At 45.0% G+C, this 18,551-nt stretch overlaps 1 protein-coding gene across 4 annotated transcripts in view; it reads left to right on the top strand.

Moving 5' to 3' along the window:
- The first annotated feature begins 798 nt into the window (after positions 1-798).
- Positions 799-18,551, top strand: part of LUZP1 (leucine zipper protein 1) — a 103,362-nt gene continuing 85,609 nt past the window's right edge. For 2 of the 4 annotated variants that reach the window (XM_043574061.1, XM_043574060.1), the window contains exon 1: positions 8,236-8,354. The gene's annotated coding sequence lies outside the window, so the exon portion shown is untranslated. Of the gene's footprint in view, positions 935-8,235; positions 8,355-18,551 lie in introns of those variants that run through there. The other 2 variants (XM_043574062.1, XM_043574063.1) reach the window with 2 other exon arrangements.

Here is an 18,551-nt window from a genome sequence, read left to right as displayed (position 1 = left end):
CTAATGTGTTGATGCAGGATATCTGGGAAGCAGGATAGCAGAATGGTCTGAGCCCCGAAAACAGGAGACTGGAGGCTACTTTTTAACTCTTGCTTTTAGCTGTGTGACACTGGAGAAGCCACTTGGCTTCTGGTTCTCAGTTTTCTCATTTGTAAAATAGGGACAATGTTATCTTCATAGATTCTGAGGGCTCAATGGCACAATTATATCTAGAACATTCGTAGCACAGTGGTATGCAGTAAACACTTTATTTTATGCCTAGCAGTACTTTAACGATGACCTTGCGTAGGTCATTCCAATGGTTAAGCCTCAGCTTTCTCATCCGTAGGACGGAGTTCATTGAACGTACACCACAGGGCTGGAGTTTTGCTGTGTTGTGGGGTCTGCGGTCTGCCATGTCGTCGTCTCTCCGGTGCTTCCTGGGGTAAGTGGGTCACATCACACCCAGTTCGTAAGGACTGAAAGATTGTGGATGGCAGTCAGCACCTTCCGGCAGAGAGGAGGAACCTGAGTTAGCAAGGACGCGATTTCCTGGCCGCGTTCCCCGGGAAGGAGGTTTGTGCTGGGTCCCATCCCCCGGCGGTCCTGCTCAGGAAACGTGCAGAGAAAGCCAGGAACCAGGCCTGCCAGGCCCCGGGCCCCTCTGCGCCTTCCCTCCTCCCCGGCCCTCGACTGCAGGAAGCCGGCTGGCGGGCACGCCCTGCCCGGTGGGTGGGAAAGGCCGCGAGCGCGCCCCGCACTGCCGGCTTCCCAGGCTCGCGGCCGCGCGGAGCTGTCACTGCGGCAAGCGCGCCGCCTCCCCCGCCGTCCGCACTCCCGGTGCAGCGAGCCCGCAGATTCCGATTCCTCGACACCGCCGCCCGGCCCGGCTCGGAGCCCACGCCGCTGGGGCTGGGCTGGGGAGGAGAGGTCGCTGAGGCCTGAGGGTTTGTAGGTGAGTGGTCCAAGGTCATGGCTAGCAAACGGCAAGACCGGCTTCGACCCGCGACCTGCTGGGGCTCTGAAGTGGGTGCCTTCAGTCTGTGGTCCTGGGCCAGGCTCTTGAGGGGTTCAGGTTCTAATGGAAGCTCAGGAACAGGAGATCTGAATCCGGGGACTCCCGGAGGTCTGTGAACCTCTTGCTTTTGTGTGTAACATGCTGTGTATTGCATTTTTGCTCAGAGTTTTAAAGGTGTCAGTGACCCAAAAAGGGTTAAGACCCATAGCTTTCTAAGGCTCCCCGGTTCCTCCTCAGGGACTCCAGCTTTATGAGGACTGGAGGTTCCTCTACAGCCTATAGCATCTTGAGAATATCTCTGCAGTGTCCTGCAGCTACCCTGGAGAGACTTGGGTTTTCTACAGGATCCCAGGATTTTTCTTCTGGATCTTGAGAATATTTCCATAGAGTTTCTGGGGTCAGTCTGGGGATTTGAGGTCCCTATGGAACCCTGGTGGTGTCTCTTTGGGAGGTTCTGAGATTCTCACTGTAAAGTCCTATGGTCCTCCATGGTGTGAGTTCTAAATCTGGGCCTCAGGATGCCTATGAACCTTTTGAAATTGTAGGCAAGATATTGTGGGTCTGTAGTATGCATGTAATTCCTGGGAGAGGTTTCATAGATGTCAAAGGAATGTCTGATCCCCAAACCTGGGAAAACCATCGCTTTAGAGCATCCAGTGTTAAAACAGGGAAGAATACGATGAAAGAGATAAAAGGCAGTGTTCTCCAGGAGGCACAGCATGGACTTTGGAGTCAGGCATTTCTAGGTTAAAATCCCAGCTTTTGTGCTTAGCAGCTGTGTGATCTTGAGCTAATTTCTTAGCCTTTCTGAGCTTCAAGGCCACCTCCTCTAGGAAGCCTTCCCTCTGTCCTGGATTCAGTTAGATTCCCACCCCACATTTCCCAAACCTGATGCTCTGTGGTGCTTAATGCAATTGTTTTTAAGTAACTAATTGTGTTTAATGTTATTTTGTCTCTCTACCGCATCCCCCCTTCCCTCCAGGAAGGCAGGGCCCTTTGCTCTCTTATAGTATGTGCAGTGCCTGGCGCATGTTAGGCTCTCAGACATTTGTTATGAAATAAATAAAAGAGGGAGGGAAGCTGGAGGGCTACATGCCAGATGCTGCAGCGGGGGCAGAAAGGGATCAGAAAGGAGTAAGTATCATTTCTGTCCTGAAGGAGGTCCCAGGCTAGTGGGGTAATGATAGAGTTCCTGCAAGTAGGATTGTCCTAAATGTGCTAATGGGGGAGAAACACTAATAGGAATAAACACCAAGGGGGAGACACACTAATGAGGAAAGCACCAAGAGATCTAAAGAGGAGTGAGACTCAGTCTCTCCAGAGTTGATGGGAACACTTACTTCCCTCTGCATTATGTATTATAACTTACAAAGTACTTAACTGATAAAATATCTGGGTAAAGCCTCATCCCACAGAGATGGGGACACCGCTGCTGAGAAGAGTTCAGTGACTTGCCCAAGGCCATCCACGAAATAATGGCTGCTCAAGGACATAAGTCATTAGCTTTGGAATTCAGCCCACACTCTTTAGGAAATGGGCTTTGATGTTGTGAAGGTCTTGATTTAGATCCCACTAGATGTGAGAATTTGGGCGAGTTACCTTACCTCCTCTGAGCCTTGTTTTCCTAATCTACAAGGTAGGAATAATGACCTCTATAACCTGTATCAGATAATTCCTGTGAAGTGCCCAGTATGATGCTTGGTCTATAGTAAAGGATCCATAAGTGTTTGTGGAATGGATGAATGAAATGCAGATATTGGTGGGTGGCCTGCAATGTGAAGGGACTGAAAATCATGCCATGTGGGGGAGAGCAGGAGAAATTGAGGGCAAGTTTATCCCTTCCCACTCTCACTTTCTTTCTTTTTTTTTTTTAATTTTTTAATGTTTATTTATTTTTGAGACAGAGAGAGACAGAGCACAAACGGGGGAGGGTCAGAGAGAGGGAGACACAGAATTCGAAACAGGCTCCAGGCTCCGAGCTGTCAGCACAGAGCCCGACGGGGCTCGAACTCACGGACCTCGAGATCGTGACCTGGGCCGAAGTCAGCCGCCCAACCGACTGAGCCACCCAGGCGCCCCCCCCCCCCCCACTCTCACTTTCTATGATTCTTAAGAGACTTAGCACTGGCCTCGACCACAATGTTGTAATTTATTGTTTGCTACCAACAAAAGTGAACCAACACCAGCTCGGTTAGCTTTCTTTTTATACCTATCTTTACTGCATTTTTTCTGGTGACCAAATAATGTATGCTCCTCATAAAAAAATTGAAATTGCAGAAAGATATGAGGAAAGATGAAAGTGCAAGTTTAGGCACCATAGACACAATATGCCAGCAAATTGTTATTCTTTGTGAGGGGCACAGGACAGGCAGCAAAAAATTCTTCCTACTTTAAAGTCGTTTCTCCTGGCCCTGCTGTGGTTTCTGGAGGTTTTGTTAGGAGGCTTGCTTTGGTTGTGGGACTGAAAGTTCATGTGCAGCTAAGGGCTGGAGAGTGGGGAGAAGGTGAGAATTGTCTGGGCAGGGGCCTTCCCTGGAATGAGATGGAACTTATGGAATTTTGTTTTTTAATTAATTAATTAATTAATTAAATTTTTATTTTGGGGGGGTAGAGAGAGGGGGACAGAGGATCTGAAGCTGTGCTGACAGCAGTGAGCCTATGTGGGGCTTGAATTCACAAGCTGTGAGATCTTGACTTGAGCGAAGCTGGCCGCTCAACTGACTGAGCCATCCAGGTGCCCATGTGGAACTTTCTATGGCAGTGTGCACAGTTAGTTCAGATGCCCACTGCCAATGGCCTTGTAGTTGTGTTTTCTTTTCTTTTCTTTTTTAAAGTATATTTAAACAATTTTTTATTTTAAGTAGGCTCCACACCCATTGTGGGGCTTGAACTCACAACTTGGAGATCAAGGGTCACATGCTGTACTGGTTGAGCCAGCCAGTCACCCCTGTAGCTGTGTTTTCATCCCCTTTCCTCTCTCTCAGAATATAGTAGAGTCTTTTTTGAAAGTTCCTGCTACACACCCACATACCCACCCAGCCACCCCCCCACCCCCACCCCCCCCACACACATAGAAAAAGCAAATCACAAAGTAAGAAAAAAGGTGAAAGCCTCCTATTTCATTCTCTGTATTCTCCATTTTTTAGGCATGTACTGAGCATATAAGTTATAACCCACTATACCTATAATTCTGCACCTTAGTCTTATCCCTTTTCTTTTTTTAAAGTTTGTTTATTTAAGCAATCTCTACTCCCCACGTGGGGCTTGAACTCAAGAGTTGCGTGCTCCTCCAACTGAACCACCCAGGGGCCTCTACTCTTACCCTTTTCATTTAACAATAGCCCCTCAACCCCTTTTTCGCCTATATGTGAAAATCTCTCATCTGGTATTTTCTCCCTAGATATCTTTGTCACAAGCATGTTTGCTGCAGACATTTTTTGCTGCCAAGCTAATTGGCCATAAGGCAGTTTTCGCCATAAAAGATAAAATCATGAAAAATGAAAGAGGGACCTTCCTTAAAAAGGATAGAGTGAAACATGAAAAATGAAAAACAGGCCTCCTGGGTGCTCAGTCGGTTGAGCGTCTGACTTCAGCTCAGGTTATGATCTCAGGGTTCGTGAGTTTGAGTCCTGCATCGGGCTCTATGCTGACCGCTCAGAGCCTGGAGCCTGCTTTGGATTCTGCGTCCCTCTCTCTCGCTCTGCCCCTCCCCTGCTCATGCTCTATCTCTCTCTTTCTCTCTCTCTCTCTCAAGAATAAACATTTAAAAAAATTTTTTAAATGAAAAATGAAAAACAAAATTGAAAAGCTTTTATTGCGAAATACAATATATTTGAATACATTTAAAATGTATGTGGACTCATGGCAATACTGTAATACTGCACAAAAAACTGTTTTTATTTTGTGGATTGTACCTAAGCACTTGTGTTCAAAGTTTTTCATTTGTAGTGTCATACTTTTTGTTTGTTTGTTTATTTGTTTGTTTGTTAATTCCTCTCCTTATTTGGCATCAGACTTTTTAAAAAAAGATTTTATTTTATTTATTTATTATTTTTTTAAGTGTTTATTTTTGAGAGAGAGAGAGAGAGAGAGAGAGAGAGAGAGAGAGAAAATATGAGTGGGGGAGGGGCAGAGAGAGAGGGAGACACAGAATCTGAAGCAGGCTCCAGGCTCTGAGCTATCAGCACAGGGCCCAATGCGGGGCTCGAAACCACAGACCGTGAGATCATGACCTGAGCCGAAGTTGGACACTTAACCGACTGAGCCACCTAGGTGCCCCAAGATTTATTTTTAAGTAGTCACTACATGCAATGTGGGGCTCAGACTCACATCGCCAAGATCAAGAGTCACGTGCTCTATCTACTGAGCCAGCCAGGTGCCCTATCTGAGCGACTTTTTCTTTTTTCACTAAAATATCTTCCTTTATTAAGAGAGGTGTCAGTCTCTAAATAATAGGATGCATATTTGTAACTGAGCTTTCTATTGCGTTGTGAAAGTCTTCTATGCTGTTGTCTGGTTTTGGAATATTGTCACATGTCCATTGATTAATGCTCCAAAGTTCTCTGGGAAATATGGGTTCAAAACTGTGTGCCACAGCACAGACCGTTATGATGGCTAGGATTTATATAATATAAAAATAGAGGAGTACCGAGTCAATGGAGAAATGAAACCAAACTGTCTACCAGTTTGATGAAACCAAACTATCAAATCAAACTGTCAACCAATTTATTTTGCTCTTTTATGGTAAAATTGTCTTAAGTCCAATGGGTTATATGGTGAAAATGTTTGCAGTGAAAATGTTTGCAGCGAAATTGCTTGCAGCATAGATACTTAGTCGAAAGTACCTAGAACCAAAAATCTACCCCATTCCTTTTTCAGACTGAGATTCTTGAGGTCAGGACTATCCATTAGCCCTACTTCTGACCCAGAGGGCAACACAGGATAGGCCTTTCTGGGAGGACATGTTGAAATATTAACAGTAGCCACCATATAGTGGCATGCATGAGGTGCTACCACCTAAGAACTAAGCTCTTGCACATGTTATTGCATTTAATTCTCACAGCCACTGTATGAGATAGGTACTATTATTATTTCCATTTTTCAGATGAGAGGCTGAGGGACTTGAAAGTCCAAGGTCACACAACTGGTAAGTGGTGGAGCTAAGACTTGAATCCTGATCTTTTCCGTGCCAAAACTTTTGCTGTGAATGAACTAATTAAAGTGATTGATAGACTCATGGGTCTTGGGGAGAAAGTTCTGTCTTCAGAACCTCCCCTGTATGTCCTGGGTTCTCTCTGCGAATGGTTTGCAATGCTTGGTATCAGCATCCCCACATAGGAGGGACTTAGTAAAAGCCCTTTCTTTGCCTGCAGCAATCCTGTGGCCATGCTTACTTTTCGTGGAAGTGGCATTTTTGAATCTCCTCTTCTAAAAATAAGCTGCAATTTGTTAGGGGCCCTTGAGAACCAGCCCAGCATTTCAGGACAGCCATTTTTGCCTGTCTGCAGCTCAGGAAATTAATCAGAATCCCAAAGCCCTTTCCCTTTTCCCACAGGCCAGCACTCTGGAAACGCCCAGTGCCTTGCTGCAGCTCTTGTCCAGGACTGCAGAGATGCCAAGGGCAGTTGAACACAGATCTATCTTTTTGTAAGGGAACCGAGAGCAGAAAGGCATAAGGGTCAGCTCTGCCGCAAATAACTTGCAGAGAGAACTCAACTTGAAGCTGTCCCCTACTTGGAGGGGTGCTGACTGATCCTTGGGGGCATCAGATGTGACTCCACAGATTCCCCCTGGGGTCTAGAAACTGGAGTGTGGGCTCTTGTTCCAATGGCAATGCTCTGTAGGGCCACTTTTAGTGAGCCTCTTCCTCTCTCGGGACCTCAGATGTCTAACCACTATGAAATGATTATCACTAGGGGTGCTCTGTGGTGTTTGGAGCTGGAAATAATTTTGATGATAATAATGAAAATAAGAATGACAACTACATCCTTTCTGGAACATTGTGCCTGGTGCTTTCCGCACAGTGTTTTATGTAATTTCAGAACAAACAAGGACTATATTAATATCCCCATTTTACACAGGAGAAGAATGAGGCTCAGAGAGAGCCCGAACGTGGGTATATAATCCCAGGGTTTTCTGGCCCCAACAAACATGTGTGGTTGCTGACCTAAAGGAAGTGAGGGAGTGCTAAGGAACACACAGGAGGTCAATTGGATACAAATTAAAATGTGTTCATGCCCACATGAGAGTTAAACACAATACACAGGTATTCGGGTATTCAGGCAGGCAGAGTTGGCTTCTGGATGGGGGAAGCTAGGAGGAGCTCTAAGTGGAGATGAGACAGCACGGGAAGAGCATGAGCAATGGGACAGATGTGGGAAAGCAGTGGGTGTGCGAGTGGAAGTTTGGATAAACTTTACAGTGTGTGTATGTCTGTGTGTGTGTATAAGGTAGAAAGAGACCAGACCAGGCCAGGGCTTTGGCCTTTATTCCGTAGGCAATAAGGAGCTTACACAAGAGATGTCTCAAGAGACCAGCTATGCTGCTGCAGTCAGAGAGGAAGCAGCCTTCAGTGCATCTGTGTCCTGGCTTGTGAATTCAGCCCTGTGCCAGCACGTGGGAGGGCATCTGTGGGGGAGAGTGTGCCTGTGTCTGTGTCCTGTACCACGTTGGCTGTGGGTTTTGGGCTCCCTTCAAAGGTCCCCCTCCCTATTTCTCTGGGCCCCCAGGTACCTTGCACATAGTAGCTCCACAGGAAATGTGTCACAGAATTATTGGAGGGACTTTTGAGATCATCTGGTCATCACTCCTTCCCATCTTAAGGTAAAAGTGAGGAACACAGATGGACAAAGACTTGTCTAGGGTCACACAATGAATTAATAGCAGAGCTGGGGACTGGAACCCATGTCTCCAAGCTGAGTGCCTTTTCCACATTTGCTGAGTAATAGAAATAGTATTTGTTGAGTGATTACTCCATACCAGGCCCTGGGTTAACCACCTTTACATAGATTATCTCATTTAATCCTCACAACTCCCTGGGGAGTGCCCCTCTTGAAAGCAGGACGCCTTGTCTTCCATTTCGATTTCCCATCGCATCTAGCACAGGCCCTGGGCACCTAGCTAGGCACGCAATGAAAACTTGGCAAAGTCCAAGTCCTGGGAAGGGGGAAAAGAACGAAGGGGGCGGGACTAGCCGGAATCCCCGCCCACCACCTCAGGCCCCCGCCCACAAGGTGCTGACGCCACCACATGGCCCCGCCCCTCATTGTCAGTCCCGGGGAGCCGGAGGAGGCGCCGGACGCCGGGAGCTGAGCGCCGGACCCCTCGGCGGGCGGGAGCGCGGGCCGGAGTCCCTGAGGTGAAGGGTGTGCGGGGAGGCGGCGGGCGCGCGGCGCGGGAGGCTGAGGCGGGCGGGTGGGGGCGGCGGAGGGCGGCCGGAGGGGGCGGCCTGCCCCGGCGAGGGGTCGGGGCACCCAGGGGCGACTGGGCAGAATCGGCGGGCGCACCCCGCGGAGGGCTGTGGGGGTGTGGAGTTGAGGTGGGGGGCAGTTTGAGCGGAATTTTGGAGAAAGGACTCGGAAGGGGGTCATCTTTTGGGGCGAGACCTTGAGAATTTTTTTGGAGTTGGAAATTTTCCTTTTGGAGGGGGAGGGAAGGTTCTGAGAGACTTCTGGTGGGAGCGAGAATCTGAGGAGAAATGTTTGGGGCAGAGAGCCGAGGGGACATTTTCGGGCGGCGGAGGAGAGTTTCGGGCCGAGTTTGGGCTTTTGGGGGGGAGGGCGCGCGGGACGCGGTGGGGGCGGGGAGCGGCGGGCCGGGCGGGGGGTCGGGACCGCCGGGGAGGGGGCTGCGCGGGGCCCGCGGGCACCCGGGGAGGAAGGAAGTGATCTTACAGGAAGAGCCCGGGAGCTCCCGAGGAGGAGGAGGAGGAGGAGAACGAAGAGGAGGAGGAGGAGGAGGAGGAGGAGGGCGGTTTGGGAGCGCTCGGGCCGGGCTGCGGGACCGGGCTGCGGGGGGCGCGGGCGGGCTGGGGAGGGGTCCCGCCGCCGCCGCCGCCGCCGCCGCCGCAGCTGTCGGCCCGCCGCGCCGGCCCCGCGTCCCGGCCGATGCTGGCCTCGCAGCCAGACCGCTGGGCCGGGAAGGAATTCAAGGCATTCGCTTTGTTTAAGTTGCCAGTAGACAGTCCTTAGGACTAATTAATGGTGGAATCTGCAGGGGGACGCGGGCGAGCCGGGCCAGGGCCGCCCCCCGCCCGCCGCCGCGGTGAACTTTCCGCAGCGCGCGCGGCCCGCCTCCCTGCGCACCCCCGCCCCTGCCCGGGCCGGGAAGGAGCCATGGCTTCCCGAAGCGCAGGAATGAAGTGCGGTTTCTGGGGCCCGTGGCCTCTGGCTGCGGAGGCTGCCTGCGGGGAACCCGGCGTCCCGGAGCGGCCGGGCTGGGGATTCGGAGCCCGCGTTGGAGCTCTCAGAGGTGCCTGCGGTTTCTCTTAATAACCTTGGAGGAGGCTCTGTGAGCCGAGAAAGACCATCTTGCTTTGGAGCATCTGTTTCTTCGCGTCAGCCCCTTTCCTAACACTGCAGAGCTTGTTGTGGCTTGTTTCGGAAATGCCGAGACCAGTGCTCACACTTGAGGGTGGGAGAAGGGAAGAGAATAGGCAACCGCCCCCCCCCCCCCAAAAAAAAACAAAAACAAAAAACAACAGCACACAAACTCAAAAAACCCTGCAGTGCAATCTCCGGAAAACCGGAGGCTGCTTGCAGATTCGCCGTCACACCTTCACTGACTTGAATGACCTTGGGGAAAGAATTGCGCTTCTGAGCTCCTGGTGCCTTATCTGTTGGTTGAGGAGAACACACTCTCTGGACCTCCCTGCCTTTTGGGGATATTTTGAGAGGTGGGGTTTGTTCAGGGCATTTTACAGACTGCTGCAGTTCCGGCCCAAGGCGCTGGGCTGGTGTCCGAGTTGGGGGAATTCAGATCGCCTAGTAATTTTATTAGCTCAGATTAGGGAGGGAGACGTTTGGGTGTTTAGGAGGATATGTCTCTTCGGAGTATGTTCCAGATTATTTTCTGTCACTTTGTGTGCAGCTTCGGTGGCATTCGTGTGGCTAGATTAAATAACTCCCATAGAAAATGCTTTTGTCAGAAATAATTATTTTGCTCAGGATTCCCCTTGGGGCAGATTAAGGTTTTGCTTGATTTACTCAGAAGAATTTTCCAAGTTTCTAAAATTAAATCACTTTTCTAAACATAGTAACTAAGGTTTGAAAAACTGGAAGTAGTGGGACGGGGAAGGAGTTGATTAGAGTACGAACAAGGCAGCAAATGCTGGTTCTCTGTTCTGTGATTACTAACGGGGATTGTGGATTACCTTGATTCACAGGTATTTTCTTACTCTTAAGTAACTTAAGAGCAAGAAAGGGAACTAATGATATTGTTGAGTTGCTTACTCTGTGCCCAGGAATTGTGCTAGGTGGCATATCTCTCATATAGTCTTCGCAACAATGCTGCGAGGTGCTAGTTGGCATCCCTGGTTCACAGATGGGCAAACTGAGGGTCAGAAGGTAAAGTGACTTTCCTAAGTTTACAAATACAGCTGGTAAGAAGCAGAGCTGGAATGCAAACCCAAGTCTGTTTCTGAGTTCCACGGTTCTCTCTGTCATGCATAGTGCATTAGTTTCTAGGCCTTTGACTGAGCCACTGGGTCACCTTGGACTGTAGACCCAAGTCCGTTAAGTCTGTTCCCCAATAGTGTTCCCTTCTTTTCTTCCAGCAATGTTGTCAGTATGCTTTTGAGATGTTTTTGTTTTTGGTAGAAAGACAAACATATAAGGCTGTGCTAGTTGTGTGTTCTCCATATAGTAGGTACTTAATCTTTTTTTTTTTTTTTTTAAACGAAGGAAGCATTTGTATTGAAATACAGAGTGCCAGTGTGATCCTAGATATGGTTTATGTAATGGAAGATGATGGGTAGCTAATGGTCCTTCCACTGTAGAGGCGTGACTGTTAGGGTAACATTCATGGTCTGAAACTGAACCATTTTTCTTTCATGTAACATGACTTTTTGGGACAGTGTCAGCTTGTGAGTAAAGCATATTACTTAACAGGTAGGACCCAGATAGTCAAGCTGAAAGATGTGGTCTAAACTTTGATGCACATAATAGATGCTCAGTAAATATTTGCTGAAGATGTACATGCATTCATTTTTTAAGAATCAGCTTTATTGGGGCGCCTGGGTGGTTTAGTTGGTTGAGCGTCTGACTCTTGATTTAGGCTCAGGTCATGATCCCAGGTTTGTGGGATCGAGCCCCACTCCAGGCTCTGCTCTGAGTCTGGATCCTGCTTAAGATTCTCTTTCTCCTTTGTCCCTCTCCCCTGCTCGTGCTCTCATTCTCTAAAATAAAAAAGAAAAATCAGCTTTGTCAAGGTCTAACTTACATACAGTGAAATTCATCAGTTTTTTTTAAAAAAAAAAATTTTTTTTTTCAACGTTTATTCATTTTTGGGACAGAGAGAGACAGAGCATGAACGGGGGAGGGGCAGAGAGAGAGGGAGACACAGAATCAGAAACAGGCTCCAGGCTCTGAGCCATCAGCCCAGAGCCCGACGCGGGGCTCGAACTCGCGGACCGCGAGATCGTGACCTGGCTGAAGTCGGGCGCTTAACCGACTGCGCCACCCAGGCGCCCCTCATCAGTTTTAAGTGTACAGTTTGATGAGCTTTGACAAATGTATCCAATTGTGTAATCACTGTGACTGCCATCATTGTTTAAACTGTATGTTGTTTTTAAGATATTGGTTAGCAGAGTGATCCTTGGGAATGCTGTGAAGTTTCTGTGTTCTGATTCAAACTGATGAGATCAGAGTGAGTACTAGAGAGTCAGTGTGCCAACTTTGTAGGAAACAGGGACATCATAGTTATTTATTGGTGAGGTGTATGAGAAGAGAAAGACTGGTAGAGATAGGAACCCTGGTTATATCAGGGGAAAGAAATTCATGAGGAATCAGGTTTCATTTTAGGACAATGGGATATATGTCGTGGGGGGAAAATTATCCAAAGATTGATTAAGGAGTAGAACTTTTATTTTTGTTTTCTTTTTGAAATGCTACCACCTGAAATATAAAACTTAACATCTTTGGCTCTACTTAAGACGAGCTTTACCCATTATAGTTCAAGTAATTCTTAAGGGTGGGGATGCTATAAAATAATTGAAGGCCTTGCCCTTCCACCTATGACAGAATATCCTTAGTGTTTATGTCTAACTTCTTTTAGCTACTATTCCGCAAAAGGAATACATCAGGTAGAAATTGTGTCTTTTTGGGAAGACCTAACATTATTTTTTCCTTCTCATAATTTCTCAGGTTACTGGACCACTCCCAGTGTGTCTTGAGCTGTAGCTCAAGTCTGTCTTAGAAAAAGTTTAAAACCTCTGTTACCAGGCTTCTAGAAGCAGCCCCATTTTATCTTACCCCTGGTTTCTCCTTATCCATTCTGTTTCTACACGTTGACCGTTCTATAATCCTTCTTTTCCACTTGTCAGTCTTGAGAATGGAAACTCAGCAACCATGGGCTCTCAGTATATCATTAGGAAATAATAATTAAAATACCAGTTTACAGCTCAATATTTTGGGTGGTGATAGGGAGAAAGTAATAACTCTGTTGGTAGTTTTTATCCTCTTCTTACGTGAGGAAGCTGAGCTCAGAGCAGTTACTGCCAGAGATAGTAAGGGGTGGAGGCCATTCATTTGAGCTCATATGTGAATGGTTGCTCAAGTTTGGGATCATTTTCATTATACTCCTTGTGTATTAGGGTTGAGGGGTCAAGGGAAGAGCTTGGAAATAACCATATTAAAATATAAGCCAAAAGATAACAAGCATTGTTAATCTTTTAGGCATTGCTGTCTTTAGCTGTTCCTTTCTTCTAGAGATTCTTCCTTTCATTCTAAGGCATTTATAGCTCATTTTAAAAAAAATATTTATTTATTTTTGAGGCAGAGAGAGACAGAGCATGAACGGGGGAGGGTCAGAGAGAGAGGGAGACACAGAATCTGAAACAGGCGCCAGGCTCTGAGCTGTCCGCACAGAGCCCGACGTGGGGCTCGAACTCGTGGACCGCGAGATCATGACCTGAGCCAAAGTCGGACGCTCAACTGACTGAGCCACCCAGGCGCCCCAGCTCATTTTTTTTTTAAATGTTTATTTATTTTTGACAGAGAGACAGAGCATGAGTGGGGGAGGGTCAGAGAGAGGGAGACAGAATCCGAAGCAGGCTCCAGGCTCTGAGCTGTCAGCACAGAGCCCGACACGGGGCTCAAACTCACAGATTGCAAGATCGTGACCTGAGCTGAAGTCGGTCGCTCAACCGACTGAGCCACCCAGGCGCCCCTATTTATAGCTCATTTTTTATTGCTTAACTCCCTTCCCGAGTCCTGTGTTTATTCTTTATGAACATGGTACTTTGTATTTGCTGGCTATTTGACTTACCCCTTTCCCTATTTTATATGAATCTAAGAGTTTCCATCAGGTTAATCTGTCAATCATAACATATTTGGGTGTGCTCCTCTATTCCCGTTTTATCTGAACAGAGTAATATTTTTAAAACATTATTAAAAAACTTGCATTAAAAATTTTAAAAATCATATCTTGTTATTTAAGTTATATATAAGATATATAACATATATGTTTAGAAAAATACACATGTACAATTTGATCATTTTTTTTTTTTCCCCCACAAACTGAATATATCTATGTAACTGGCACCTAAGTCAAGAACTGGTACCCAGAAGTCCCTGCTGAGTTCCTTTCCAGTTCCTGCCTCCCTTTCACCTCCCTGGGTGACTTCTAACAGTGTATATTAGTTTTGCCTGTTTTGTACTTTTGTAAACTGGAATCATACAGTGCATACTGTTTTGAGTCTGGTTCCTTTTATTCAACAATATGTTTGTGAGTAGCAAAAACTTTTAAAAGTTTTTTAGGGCTTGGGATAAAAATCAGATTCAAACTCTTTATCTTGCCATATGATGTCTTGTATAATCTGGCCCCTGCCTACTATTCCAGCTTCACCTTCTGCCAGTCTTCAATCATATCAGCTTCTTATTTATCCTTGATAAGCTCTTTGCTACCACAGGGCCTTTGTACATATGGCTCTCTCTTCCTTGAACACTCTTTTCCCTGTTCTTTGTCTGGCTGCCTTCCTCAAGCCTCAGCAGATGTATCAGAAATACTTTCCCTCATCATCTTATTTTGCTAGTCCTTTTCCGTTATTCCCTGTTACTAGCATCTGTTGCCTCCCTTCACAGCACCTATCATAATTTATAATGATATATATCTGCTTGCATAATTATTATCCGCCTTCCTCACGAGACTTCACAAGAGCAGGGAACTCATCTGTTTTGTTCATTAGTGTATACCTAGTACCTGAAACAGTGACTGACATGTAGTAGGTATTTAATAAATATTTAATGATCACATTCCCATTCAGCACCTTTGTTCCCATTATCATTTGTCCTTTTCTGTTCTTATGCTGTTTAACTATTTAAACTTTTCCATCCTTCAAGGCTCAGCTCAATTCCCCTCTATGAAGTCTATGCTGACTTCATAAATTTACTTTGCAAAAGTAAATCTTCTCAACATTTTGACATTTGTTGCTGATAACCCTCGTGTTCTTGGGAAGTTACACTGGCATGTATCTTATCTACCCTGGTGGGTCAAAAGCTTCCCCCCCCCAAAAAAAAAATCTTGCTGCTTGTAATGCCAATACCTTTTATGTTCTTAGTTAATTTCACTAGTCTGTATCTTTACCTAATTGGATCAGAGCTTCTTCATCAGAAGCTAAGTTGTTTTAGCCAGTACTCCCCTCAGTTCCTTTCACTGAGCTTTGCACATAGTACGCCCTCAGTAGACTTTTTGATGATTGATCGTAATGATGCTTATGTACAGGTAGCAATTTTAATTTTTCAGGCTTATTTACATGGACTCCTTTTATTAGAATTTAGCTTAGTGTTTTCTCTAATCCAGAGGTAGGGAGTGCCCCAACTGCTTCAGGAGTTATAACAATTATTAGGGTGTGAAAGTACAGGAGTCCAGTCCTGTTGCCACAAAGCACATACTCCTTTGGAATCTGTGACTAGCAAAGAAGTAACTATGCACCGTTCCTTCTTGGAAAGATGCTTAATCAGTGCTTGTGTAATGCTCTCAGATTGGAGTTATTAACTGAAATGAGATATGAGGTAGTACCTCACTTGAACTATTTTGTTGAATAACATTTTATTTTGATGTCAACAATGAAAATTCCAATCCAATTAACTCTGTTTAAAACTACCTTCTCTGACTTGGGCCACTAAGCTGTCTCAGTAGTCCTTCTTCCTTTTTTATTAAAGGCAGAAGAATATATGTACTAATATTGTATATACTTACTTTAAACCAATTTAAATGCAAATTTAAATTAGTAACTGGGATGATTTAACTTAATATACATGTGGTACAATTGGGTGATAAATGTAAATTAAAAAAATTTTTTTTAATGTTTATTTACTTTTTTGAGAGAGAGAGAGACAGTGTGAGTGGAGGAGGGTCAGAGAGAGAAGGAGATGCAGAATCTGAAGCAGGCTCCAGGCTCTGAGCTGTCAGCATAGAGCCTGATGCGGGGCTCGAACCCAGGGACTGTGAGATCATGACCTGAGCTGAAGTCAAATGCTGACCAACTGAGCCACCCAGGCACCCCAAATGTAAAATATTTTAAAGAGGTGCCTAATATGTATTTTAATGATTATTTTGACTTTTTTTTTTTTAAGTTTATTTATTCACTTAGAGAGCTAGAGCCTGCGCTCTTGCAAATAAGGAAGGGAGAGAATCCCAAGCAGGCTCTGTACTGCCAGCATGGAGCCCAACGAGGGGCTCCAACCCACGAACTGTGAGATCATGACCTGAGCCAAAACCAAGAGTCTGACGCTTAACTGACTGAACCACCCAGGTGCCCCTTGACTTTTTTTTTTTTTTTTAAGTAAACTCTGCACCCAGCATGGGGCTTGAACTCATCATGATCCAGGGATCAAGAGTTGCATGCTCTACAGACTGAACCAGCCAGGTGCCCCATTTTGACTTTTCTGGTGGAATTATATCAGAAGATTGTGGGGTAATTTAGTAGTTGTTTTTATGGAAACATTGGAGCAGAGGTACTTAAATTTTGAGAGATGTTGGAGTAATTTTGTTCAGTCTTCTTACTGTTATTTTTGTCTCTAACTTACTTTATAAATGTTTTATAAAACCGGTCTATTTGCTTTTTACCCTTTTTACTCCAACTAGGTCAAAATAAGAAGTATAATTAAAATGCATTTACATTTATCCATACTTTAGAGCACCACTGGACTTCATTAACTAAAAGTTTTCTTTTGAAATGTGAGGAGACAAGTGATAAACTATGGGAATTCATTGTAAGAAGTGACTTTCAGAGTGGATTACAAAGGTAGTGTGTACACAACCCAATCTCTTAGAAATTCACAGCAGAATTGGTTGTAACATTGGCTTCTAGGCATCACGAGATCTTAGAGTGTTTCTGAATCCTTCACTTTTAGTCAAGTAAACTTTTATTAAGTGTGGTTTGTTGTATTCTGATTCTTTGACAATTGGTTATCTATTTGTGTCTTAGTTTCATTCCTTGACCATTTTGATTAGATAGTGCTTTACCTTTTGAGATTATTTAAAACTACATGGTTCCAGTTCCACAGCCTCAGAAAGCCTCATTTTTTCCATCTTTATAATGGGGAGAGTGGTTGTGAGGATTAAGTAATTTAATGTACAGAAGCATTTAGGTCATAATGCCTGGTACACAGTAACTATTAGTCGTTTCAGTTTTACATTTTTGTTTACCCAAAGAAAAGAAGAAAAATTTCCTTTTTTCATTATTTTTAAAATTAATGTGATTTAGTCTAAAGTCAGATAACCTCTTTATATACTGGGCAGACAAGAAAACACTCAAGAATTTTTGGGGCGCCTGGATGGCTCAGTCTGTTAAGCATCTGACCTTGGCTCAGGTCATGATCTTGCTGTTTGTGAGTTCGAGCCCCGCTTCAGGCTCTGTGCTGACAGCTCAGAGCCTGGAGCCTGCTTCGGATTCTGTGTCTCCCTCTCTCTCTGCCCCTCTCCTGCTCATGCTCTGTCTCTGTCTCTTAAAAGTAAATAAACGTTAAAAAAAAACTCAAGAATTTTTAAAAGCTTAATTTTAACTTTACTAATTTTTTTAATGTTTATTTATTTACTTTGAGGAAGGGAGGGAGAGAATCCTAAGTAGGCTCCACACTGACACGAGGCTCCATATCACAACCTGTGCCAATATCAGGAGTGGGACACTTAACCTACTGAGCCACCCAGGTGACCCTTAACTTTACTAATTTCTGATGAAGCTAAGTAGCTTTCTCAGTGACTAGTTTGTTTATTCATTTGAGAGAGAGAGCTAGCATATGGGAAAGAGGGGCAGAGTGAGAGAGAATCTCAAGCAGGCTCCACACCCAGGGCAGAGCCCATGGCAGGGCTCCATCCCTTGACCCTGGGATCTTGACCTGAGCCAAAATCAAGAATCAGAAGGTCAAATGACTGAACCACCCAGGCACCCATCAGTGACTAGTTTAATTTCCTTTATTAATCTATTTTCCTTGAATGACTCACCGTTGGCCCAAATATTGGCTATGTGGTTATAATTGGTACAAGGGAGAGACAATTTCTGGATGTTTTAGTCAGTTCTTCATCACTTAAAGATAGACCCTACAACTGGAAATTGAGACTAGTGGTGAGATAATATATGAGAATATTTCAAACCATTGTAGTTGTTGAAAATTATTTATTTTTCTTTTGAAAATTATTTAAAAATAATTTTTAAAAATTATAAAATAAGAATTATTTAAAAATCTGGTTATGGAATTTTTGGATAGTGATACTTATATTGTTAGCCATTTACTTTTGCTTTTTCTAAGTACAGATCACAAATGATTTTATAACATTATTTATGATATTTGTCAGGTACTATCTTTTTTTAAATTTTTTTTTTTAAGGTTTATTTATTTTTGAGACAGAGAGAGACAGAGCATGAACGGGGGAGGGTCAGAGAGAGGGAGACACAGAATCTGAAATAGGCTCTAGGCTCTGAGCTGTCAGCACAGAGCTCGACGCGGGGCTTGAACTCACTGACTGAGAGATCATGACCTGAGCCGAAGTCGGCCGCTTAACCGACTGAGCCACCCAGGCACCCCTGTCAGGTACTATCTTAAGCATTTTATGTACATTATTTCATTTACTCGTTCATTTAATAAATATTTATTGAGTGCCCGCCATGTGTCAGGCACATAATCTTATTTAATCCTCACCATACCCATGAAATAGGTGTATTGTTTATTGTTTTAGTCCCATTTCACAGATGAGGAATTGGGGCACAGAGAAGCTTTGTATTTTGTCCAGTGTCACAAAATCGTCCATGGTCAGATTTGGCATTTTTAAAAAATTTTGAATGACAGTTGCTAAAATCTAGGCATAAGTTACTTCTATGTCAGATTTTTTTCTTTAG

Source organism: Prionailurus bengalensis, chromosome C1 (assembly GCF_016509475.1).
Source record: "Prionailurus bengalensis isolate Pbe53 chromosome C1, Fcat_Pben_1.1_paternal_pri, whole genome shotgun sequence".
Lineage (NCBI taxonomy): Eukaryota > Metazoa > Chordata > Mammalia > Carnivora > Felidae > Prionailurus > Prionailurus bengalensis.
Note: the sequence above shows the minus strand (reverse complement) of the source record. Positions and strands in the feature narration are given on the sequence as shown.